General features: G+C 44.0%; 1 long non-coding RNA gene across 2 annotated transcripts; it reads left to right on the top strand.

Annotated features, from left to right (window-relative positions):
• Positions 1–309: 309 nt before the first annotated feature.
• Positions 310–8,116, top strand: LOC104855784. Of its 2 annotated transcripts, XR_778481.1 has the most exons (5): positions 310–677; positions 982–1,090; positions 3,076–3,248; positions 4,811–5,012; positions 7,725–8,116. It is a non-coding gene; the product is annotated as an uncharacterized LOC104855784 (long non-coding RNA). The 2 variants fall into 2 exon arrangements; XR_778482.1 differs by lacking the exons at positions 982–1,090; positions 3,076–3,248.
• Positions 8,117–9,685: the final 1,569 nt, after the last annotated feature.

Genomic DNA, 9,685 nt, shown 5'->3' with positions numbered 1-9,685 from the left:
GCCGCAAAGCCGGGGGTGGGGGCAAAACTGAAGCAAACTAAGAGAAAAAATCCACAGCAGGTAGAGGTTACACACAGCCCTAGCAGCTGCAACTGGTGGCCTGAGAGGGGACTGGGTCTTGTCCAGGTGGCCCGGACCCACTCAGGTTTAGCAACAGCAGTGGGGAGGGAGGAGTCATGGCGGGGCGAGGGCAGGACTCAGGTGAGGGGCAAAGCCAGAGGCGGCGACTGTGCGGTCAAAAGAAAGCAAGGACACACCAGCATCCAAAGGGGAAGCCGGTTTACGTTGTAGTGTTGGTTTGCGGCGTAGAGCTGGAGGAGGGGCAAAGACAGTGGCAGTTTGGACAAAGCGAGTTTAGGCTGACAGAGCAATTCTTCCGGGAGGGAGCGGCAGGTAGTTGCACATCTGTGAGCTCAGCGGAAGGGAAGGGAAGGTGGGGAGAAACGTTCCCCAGAGGAGATTCCAGGGGGGTACATGGGATCTTGAAAACAGAGGGACCCAGGGGGGCAGCCCAGACCAGAGCGGGCTTGCCTGTTACCCTCCCCTGGGACTACGAGAAGGTGGTTCTCCCAGCGGAGAGGAAGGGACCTCTGGCAGAGAGGAGGCCAGCACCGCCAGAGAGGGTCTGAAGAGATCCTCGGAGCAGGCATGAAAACCGCACCTCCATTACCGGTGCAGTAAGTTTGCGGATTTGCTGTTTCCTGTTACGGAAAAGAATTTCCAGGATGTGTCCCTGGGAGGCATGAAGTGATCAATCAGGCAGAACTTTGAGGCAGAGAGAGTGTGGCCCTCAAGCGAGAGAAGCACATTGCTTCCTGGAACTTGGAATGTTTATGCTTCCCTTGAGGTGGAGGGGACGCGGGAGAAGAAGGGGACCACCCTTGGAAGGGCACTGGCCCGTGTTAAGGTGTGCGCACCGTTTCTGTAATTAATGTGGACAATTTAAGCTTTCTCTCAATTCAGTTTGCTCCTTTTTCTTAGGGTCAGGCTGCCGCTCTGTACTGACTCAGTGAAGCCCGTTTAAGGACTTACCGTATTCCTCGAGACTTTGTGAAGAATCTGGAGGGAAAGCAGCCTGAATTAGCCAAGGGTGTGGATCACTGTGGGTTAATCTGACTGCGTCCCAGAACTTGCATCCTTCTTAAAAGTGCAATTTTTAAGTTACCATCTACCAGGTTTTCTTTCTATTTTATTTCTTCCTTCCCACATCGTTTCTACCTCCAAGACTTCGATCCCTTATTCACAGGGGTACAGAAGTCTGAATTGTCCTCATTCTTATACCTGTTTCGGGTTGAGGTTAGGACTGATTCCCTAGCCAGGCTAACGTCTCACCCTGACCAAGGATAAGGAAGGCAGGTTTTCTTGTTGGATGAATTGTTTGTCAAATGGACACGAAAACGGTACTTACAACAATTGCATTAAATCAAAGTGTACTTTTAGGTGCACTGACAAATTTAAATCAGTATAACCTTTTTTTCTTAGCTTCATAACTATGAATTAGTCAGAATTCTCACTGGGGTGTATTACTTTAAGGCTTTAATAAGGTAAATCAAAACAGTATTTTCTCTACGCAGTACGATACCCTGAATGCTTTCCCGCCCCATGTTAGTTAACATGATGAACTTGTTTGTTTGTTTTGGTACCGGGGATTGAACTTGGGTCCTTGCGCTTGCAAGGCAGGCCACCAAACCGCTGAGCTAAATCCCCCGCCCCAACGTGGTGAACTTGTAACCACGAAAGTTAGGAGGGGGAAGGGCTGGGGATTTAGTTCAGTGGTTCTGCCGCCTGCCTTGGAAGTGCAAGGTCTGGAGTTCAATCCCTGGTACCAAATAGATTGCTAGATGGGACCTTTGTTCATTTGCCCTTCTCATTATAAAAGCAAGTTTGAGGCCTTGCCTTTGTACTCTTTAATCCACATTTACAGAAATGTAGAAATCGTTCCGATTTCTGTGTGTCCTGGGCCAGATCGTGAATGCACTGAGGAACTGTACTCTCTCCTAACATCACGGCCCCTCCTCACAAGGGACATATGGGGGTGGGTGACACAGGCAGCTGGTGCTACCCCTTGCTAAGAGAGAAGGAGGGGAGTGGCCGTGGGAGGGCTGGAGTAGAGGAAGCAGCGAAGGAGGTTCCCAGCTTTCTCCAGGGGCCTCTGGAGCCTCTCTTGGTACTGGCTCAGGCATTTGGGGTGACTTCCTTTGGCCGCTGGAGCCCTTCTACAAGGGCTGGCTCTGTTCTGACTGGTTTTATTGGCACAAGGGCGTAACAGATTGTCCAAGTTCCACATCATTTTGAACCATTGCATGAGACCATAAAAATCTGGACATACAGTAATTTTGTCCATTTTTTAATTCGTCTTACAAAACAAGCTGAAATATTGTGTTAAAATTTAAAGATGCATTGGGAGGCCACATCTCCCCATTCTCTATTTTATACTGAGTCCAAACTTAGTTGCAAAGGAAACATCATCTTTTTCCTTTTTAAATCCTCCATTTGAAAACAGTCCCAACTTCATAAAATACTACCTAAAGGTTCTATTTCAGGGGATAGATACCGATTTACTCCTACTCTGGTAAGACAGTGCACACCTTCATTATTTCCCTCTTGTATTTTTGAAAAGAGATAATGAGAGAAAGGAAAAAGAAATTAAAAAGGTGGTGAAGGTCAGAGGGAGGAGCATCCTACCTAGGTCCCTGAGCTAGATCTCCCAAGCAGTTTTGCCAGGATTCACACGGCATGGGCAGCCTCCCCATTTTCAGTCTTGAGAGTCTAGGCATCCCTGCCAGCTAGGCACAAACCTTCCCCAAGACCAAGTGACATGGGCCAGTGTGATTGCTGCTATGGCTAGGACCAGCATCTTTGTCTCTGGCACACAGCTGCCCAAACCTTTGTCAGTAGACCAGAAAGGCAGGGAAAAAAAATTGTACATGATAACTGGGCTTTACTAAAATGAAAAATCACTCCCCCAAATCCTTATATCTGGGGACCTGTAGCATATGCAAGGCACTCGGAAGTTTTTTTAAAAAGTCTGGAGATGTCACCTAGTAACTACGAGTCACATACCATTTTGCATAGGGAAAGAACGGAAGCAAGCTACCGCTACAGAAGCAACTCCGTGAGGCCCCGGAGGAGAACCACAATGGGCTGGGACAGTCATGGCAGACTCTGCTGCTGGCAGCTGTGAAGGGCTGAGATGGAGCCCTCCCGGTGGTGGGCAGTGGGCGCAACCCTGACCTGCATCCTCAGGTGTGAGTGGAGGGGAATGTTTGTCCCCTCTCCCTTTCCCCAGCTCAGCACGGAGTGTTGGCTGAGAAAGAGAAATGGTTGGGTTCTGGCCAGTGGTGCCCAACCGTTGAGTCACCATTTATTGTTTTCTCCCGCTATATGGGAGAGACACAGAACACAGATGCCTCTCTGCCCCACATAGGCAGAGGCACAGAAATTTCTCATAGTGACATGCGGAAACTGAGCTCTCCAGTGCCCACCGATCTCCGCCCTCCACCTCCCTGCCTCTTCCTGGTAACTAGGGTGAGAAAAGGTGAAAGGACTGGAGCTTTTGGATAGACGAAGGAGGCTTAAATGGGAGTGGCCAAGGGGAAGGGAAATGGGATCTTAGGGAGAGGGAGAAGGAAAAGAAAACCAGTGGTTTCCTTCTTAGTTTGAGTCCATAGACTCCACAGGATGAGAAGGCTAATGTCAGTCACTCTCTGAAGGACTACTTGAATCTCTCAGCGTAGGACATGTGTCTGCCCACCTAAGAGGGAAGGGATAGCATCAGGGAGACTGTTTATGCCTTTTGGTTTTGAGAGAGAGAGAGAGGGGAGAGGGATTATTAAAAGAGCAGTTTACAGGATCTCTTTTATCTAAGTTGTTACCACAGATATGCATGATTTCAGCAGATCTCCTCTTTGGGTGTCACCCCAAAGGCTGGGCCACTCCATGCTGTCTTTGGACTAGGTTTCCCATGGTGGCTGCATAAGAAACTTTTCTTGTACTCCTTGATGGGCCTTTCCTTGTATCTTTCTGTTTCAGCGAGCAAACTGTTTCTGTTTCAGCGAGCAAACTGTAGCCCCATCTGACCTAAGAATGTAGTGTGTTGACCTAGGGAATGCTTAACTGAGGTCACACTCCAACAGAGTGCTCCTCTCAATGCCTCTCTCCATTTCTCCTTAGAGGAGCCAGTGCCCCTTGTCTTCGGTGCTTTAATAGGTAAGCACTCATTTTTCTAGGACTTGGGAGCCTCTAACTTCTGAAAAGGGGAAAAAAACTACCTTAGGACTACAGGAATTTGCAGAAAGGGAAGAAGAAAAAAAAAAGGGGGGGATACTTCAGAAGGCAAAAGGTGGAGGGAAGAAAAAAAACATGAAAAGCCTTTGGCTGGACTTACTGCAGCCATGATCCTGATGCCTCTTTTACCTCTTACCACCGGCTAAGCATGAGAAAATCTCACAGCAGGGTCTGAGGAGTTCTCCGAAACTGAGATAAGAAACCTAACCTGCTCTACTTATGGAATAAGTTTCCAGGTTTGCTGACTCCTGTTATAAAAAAAGAATTTTCAGTATGCATCAGAAAGGGACCTAAAAGGATTAGAGAGATATTTAAAAGAACACACTCAAAGAAGTAGGGTGTGGGCCCTCAAGACAAGAGGTATGTTTTTCCTGGAACTGGGACATTCATGCTTCTAGGGGGAAAGTTGGCATACCCCTCAGAAAGGTACTGGGCCATTTTACAGGAATGAGCCCAGGTTTAATTGTTTTAACAAGAATGGATAATTTAAGTATTCTCTGCTTTCTCTTATCTTTTATCTTAGGATCAAATTCCTGCTCTTATTTTCTCAACAAAGCCAACTTATGGACTTACATTTCTTCGGGGATTTCAGCATGGTGGGAATGGAAGGAAGAGAGCCTACATTAACCAACAGAGCGACAGTATGGATAGCCTTGGGTAGATTCGACTGGATCCTGGAAGTTTCAGTCTTCTTAAAAGTACACATTTTAATGATGATTCTCCTTGTATCCTTTCTACCTATTTGATTTCTTTTTTCCTGCCTCAGATGGAGCCCAAGAACCCAGGAGATTGTGGAGAATGAGGACAAAACAGTAATCCTTGTTCATTATCCCCAAAAGGGACTGTTTCAGTGGCATAGTAAGGGGCTTACTGAGCAAATGAGGCAAGATGGCATTCATGACTTTCTGGGCTGAGGTCAGGGTGGATGGACAGCATAGCAGAGGGCTTGGGAGCCAGGGAGGCCTGGGTTCAAGGCTCAGTATGGACCGTTTCTAGTTGCATGCTTTGGCTGAAGTCCTCGTCTCTCTAGGTGACAGTTTCCTTGACTGTGAAATGCGGATGTCAGCAGGGTTTCCCCAGGTGAGGGCTAGGTGAAGGGTATTGGAAGCAAGGTATTGGAGGCTTAGGAGCCAGAACAATGAAGAAAGCAGCTATGGGGACGGAGACACGCAGGCAGCAGTAAGACTCCAACAGAAGCCAAAATAACTGGCTAAGGGAGCAAAAAGGAGAAGAGTACAGCAACCAAGCATGGCATCACTGTCCTACCAGCTTGACTCAGACCCCAAATCTGTCTGACCTCGAGGTGACACAGGCTTTTCACTGTGCCCTGATCCCTGTTCTCTGACTCTCACATGGACGCATTTTTTTAGACCACGTACATGGCTATTTTGCTAAAGATAATCAATTCCTTGCTTCCTTTGTCGGTGGACGTGGACGTGTGACCAAGTTCCAGCAGATGGGATGTGAGAAAAAAACAATAGTACAGACAAGTTCTAGGTCATGCCCTAAAAAGCAAAGAATGTGTTTTTCTATTTATTTTTTTATTGCTCCCATTCCCGGTGGCTGGAATCTAGATATGATGGCTGGAACTGATTCAGCTAACTTGGGCTATGCAGCAAAAGCAGAGGGTTGAGGATTATGTAACAAAAAGACAAAAACTGACCACATCTGCTACCTTGTTGAGGTTCCCCACTTTCCCCAGACAGCTCATATTTAGTCTATTAGACAAAAGAGAACTAGATTTTTTTTTTTTATTGTTTAAGTCACTGGCATTTTGGTTCATTCAGTTATTGTAACTGTACTTGCATCCTAAAAAATAAGAAACTCATGCACATTTATACCTCGGGATAAATACTTCATAGAGCTGTGAGAATGAAGCCCTATCTAATACATCAAGATCATTGAACTCAGTATATAACATGACATAAATATCGAGCCACTGTTTTCTGGATATATGAGCAGTATAGTCAGTCAGAGTACACTGTTGATTGAGAATTGCCCAGGTAGCTATGGCCAGGGGCAGGGTGGGTGTGGTGGTGTTGGTGGTGCTGGTGGTAGCCAAAATGACACTGTAAGTTACTAAAAGACTTAAACTTTACTTACTAGCTCCTTGTGGTTAGTAACATCTAGGAATTAAGAATACACTTACGCATTTTGATACAAATGGACAGTTCAATTTTTTCTCAAGCTCTAGAATGGCAAGTATTGGGAAAACAGATAAAAATGATCTTTGTTTTAAAGTTTCCTGCTCCATTCAATTGTTATTTGTTGTACTAACTTAAAAGTGTTGACACTAGCTCCAGACTGACTATTTTTTAATTCTAGCTCCACTACTTAATACTTGGGGACCTTAGCAAATTGTTTGCTCTCTGTTGAACTCAGTAATATAGCCACAATCTCTGTAATATAGCCACAATATTAATGCTCGCTTCACAGGCATATAAGAAATAAAATAGCAAATGAAGTGTCTGAAACAATATCTGACAGGGAGAAAGTGCTCAATTTTGGTTCCTTATCCTATCAGTTATCTATTGCTACACAAGAAACCTCTCCTAAACTGGCAGATTAAGATAACATGCATTTGCTTTGTTCATAATTCTTCAGACTGAAAATCAGACTGGGCTCAGCTGTATGGTTCATCTGGCTTTGGTGTACTCCTGTACACATCTGCAGGCAGCTGCAGGCTGGCTGGACCAACCAGCAGTGGTATTTAAGCCATTTCCTTGTGTACTTCAAGCAGCCTTGCCAAGCTAGTTCACATTGTGGAGGTAGCATTCTAAGAGAAAGGAGAAAAGGCAAAAGGTCTTGCAGGCTTGGCATTAAACTAACACAGTGCTTTTGTACCACACTCTACTGGTCAGAACTAGAAGCTTTTCAAACAAGTCCAACAGGTGGGGAACCATCCTCTATTTTTTGATAGGAGGAATAGCAAAATTGCTTTGGAAAGGTGTGCATACAGGGAAGGCCATTAAGTGGAGCTGTTAATGCAATCAGTTTGTTGTAGTCTGTCCTCTAGTCATCATTAGTTATATATCTCTTACTGCACACTGCACTTTCCCAAGACCTTGAAAATATCATCAATCATAGCATCAAAACCAATATGTGTTCCACCCATGACTCTTTGGATGTGGCTCCCTTTGATCTGAAGGGCTTTGAAATACAGAAACAAGTTACTTAGCTCTAGAGGCCCAGCATATAATAAAGATGCAATAGGCAGGACAACTGCCCACTGGAGAAGAGAAAGAGTGGGAAGCGGTAGCAGTAACTGCTCCATAATAATTCTGAAATCCTTGCGGTAAGTATTCCCCCAAGTATGGTGAGGGGAAAGTCCATGTTCCATGATTAGAGCTTGGCTCCCATCCTTGTGAGTGGCTCCTGGTCATTTTATTCTACAGAGCTTTTATTCTACCCTTTGGTTTCCTTAATTACTGTCCAAGATATTTTTCCTTCCCATCATCCTTCTTGGCTATATCTGAAGAAATGGCCCACATTAGTGATGACGGGCTTCTTAACCTACTTCTGCCTATATGACATATGTGGCTCAAAACCTCTGCATATTTTAAACAATTTTAGTTCTTGTAAGTCTCATCTAGCATTGCTTTTGACTCAACAGCCTCCTAAAACAAAAAATGTAATGACTTTCTTACTAATCTAATGATTTTATCCTCTTAACCACTATTGTTTTCTAGACACAACTCTCTTGATTTACACACTAGTACTTTCGAATTGGGTTCTTGTGAGATCGTGATATGAATATTCTAGACTTATTTGGTCCAGACAAAATGGTTTAACTTCATCATTTCACAGTTTTAATGAGGGGTTACACAGCCATACCCTTAACTGTGCCCTTAGTCTGTATTTACTTTGATAAAGTAAAAGAGTAGAACTGAGGAATTGTTATGTTTTCTACTACAACAAATCATTCTGTTAATAAACTGACTAGTTCTTTATCTCATCTTTTTCTTGCTGTCCTTTATCAAATATGGATAGAAGCAAGTAACTAACACTTCAAAATTCTGCTGGATTCACTTTTAGGTACATTTTATGATTATCTGTCTGTCCATCTATGTATACATATCTTGCTATAAATTAAAGTTTAAAAAAATAACAGCACCACTGGAAAGAAGATGCACATTACAAAGATTACTCTTCAAATTGCACATTTCTGTGATTGTCCAGTCATTGCTATGCTCTAAGTTGAGATCATTTTTGACTCCCCAAACCTCTGTACCCACAAGCAGTCATTCCACATTGTTCTCTTTCTCCAGCTGTCGGCAAGCATTCATCTACTTTTGTTTCTTTAAATTGACCTATTTTGGTTATTTCATATAAATGGGGTTACACCATATCTGTCCTTTGTGACTGACTTCTTTTGTTTAGTATAAAGTGCAGGAATAACAGTTTTGCAAATATTTTTTGTGCACCATAACTCCAGTTACCACTCTTTTAGCTTGAATACAATTTCTCCATCATGTCTATAGCTTTTGCTAACTGTATTTACTGATCTTCCATCATCCACTCTGACTGTTTCTAAAATTGATGCTATGCATTTTAGACTTTTGGTTATGTCAGCAATCCATCGATGGTACCAATTTCCCTGCCATTATTTATTACCAAAATAATATTATATAAAAGCAAACTGCAGTAATAGTCACTTAGTTTTGTTCATGAATCTACAGGTCTGATTGTGACTGTTGAATGCATATCAAATAGTTCTGCTAATTCCTCCTGGTGTTGGCTCATTAAATGCTTGTCCAGTATTGGCTCCTGGGACAGCAGGCCTTCATGTGGGGACTTGTCCTTCTGCAGACTAGGCTGGCTCTTCACATGGCAGTTGGGCAGAGGTCCAGGAGAGGGCCTCTGGAAGTCCTGGGCTCAGAGCTGTCATGCCCAATGACACTTTGGCCTCGTTCTATTCGCCAAAGCTAAACAAGAGGCCAGCCTAGAATTAAGGGATAGAGAAACAGATAGTGACAGGAGGAGCTGTAAATTTACATAAAAAAGGAAAGCCATTAACTTGGGCCATCAGTGCTACCAATTACAGCTGCTATTTAAATTACTGATATCATATAGCCATGGCCAATTCAATAAGACTGCTGGACTTCCATAATTTTCTTGCAATTCAGCTCAGCAATTGTTATTAAATACCTACTGTTTGCTAAGCACTGTGTGAAGTCCTAAGGAGAGGGAGATGAAGGCATACAATTTTTCTATAGGGGGCTCATAGTCTAAGGAGGGAGACAGACATGCAAACCAACTTGTACTACCCAATGTTATAAATATGATAATGTGTCCCAGATGAAAAATGAATTGATAAATTCTAGGCAAGCCTTTATAGCAAAGATAGTACCCAAGTTGGGGAGTAGGACTTGGACTAGAAGACAAGGGTGGAAAGGAT

This window comes from Fukomys damarensis, unplaced genomic scaffold (assembly GCF_012274545.1).
Source record: "Fukomys damarensis isolate Sample0158 unplaced genomic scaffold, DMR_v1.0_HiC HiC_scaffold_19, whole genome shotgun sequence".
Classification (NCBI taxonomy): domain Eukaryota; kingdom Metazoa; phylum Chordata; class Mammalia; order Rodentia; family Bathyergidae; genus Fukomys; species Fukomys damarensis.
The sequence above is the reverse complement of the archived record's forward strand: the minus strand, read 5'-3'. Positions and strand labels throughout refer to the sequence as shown.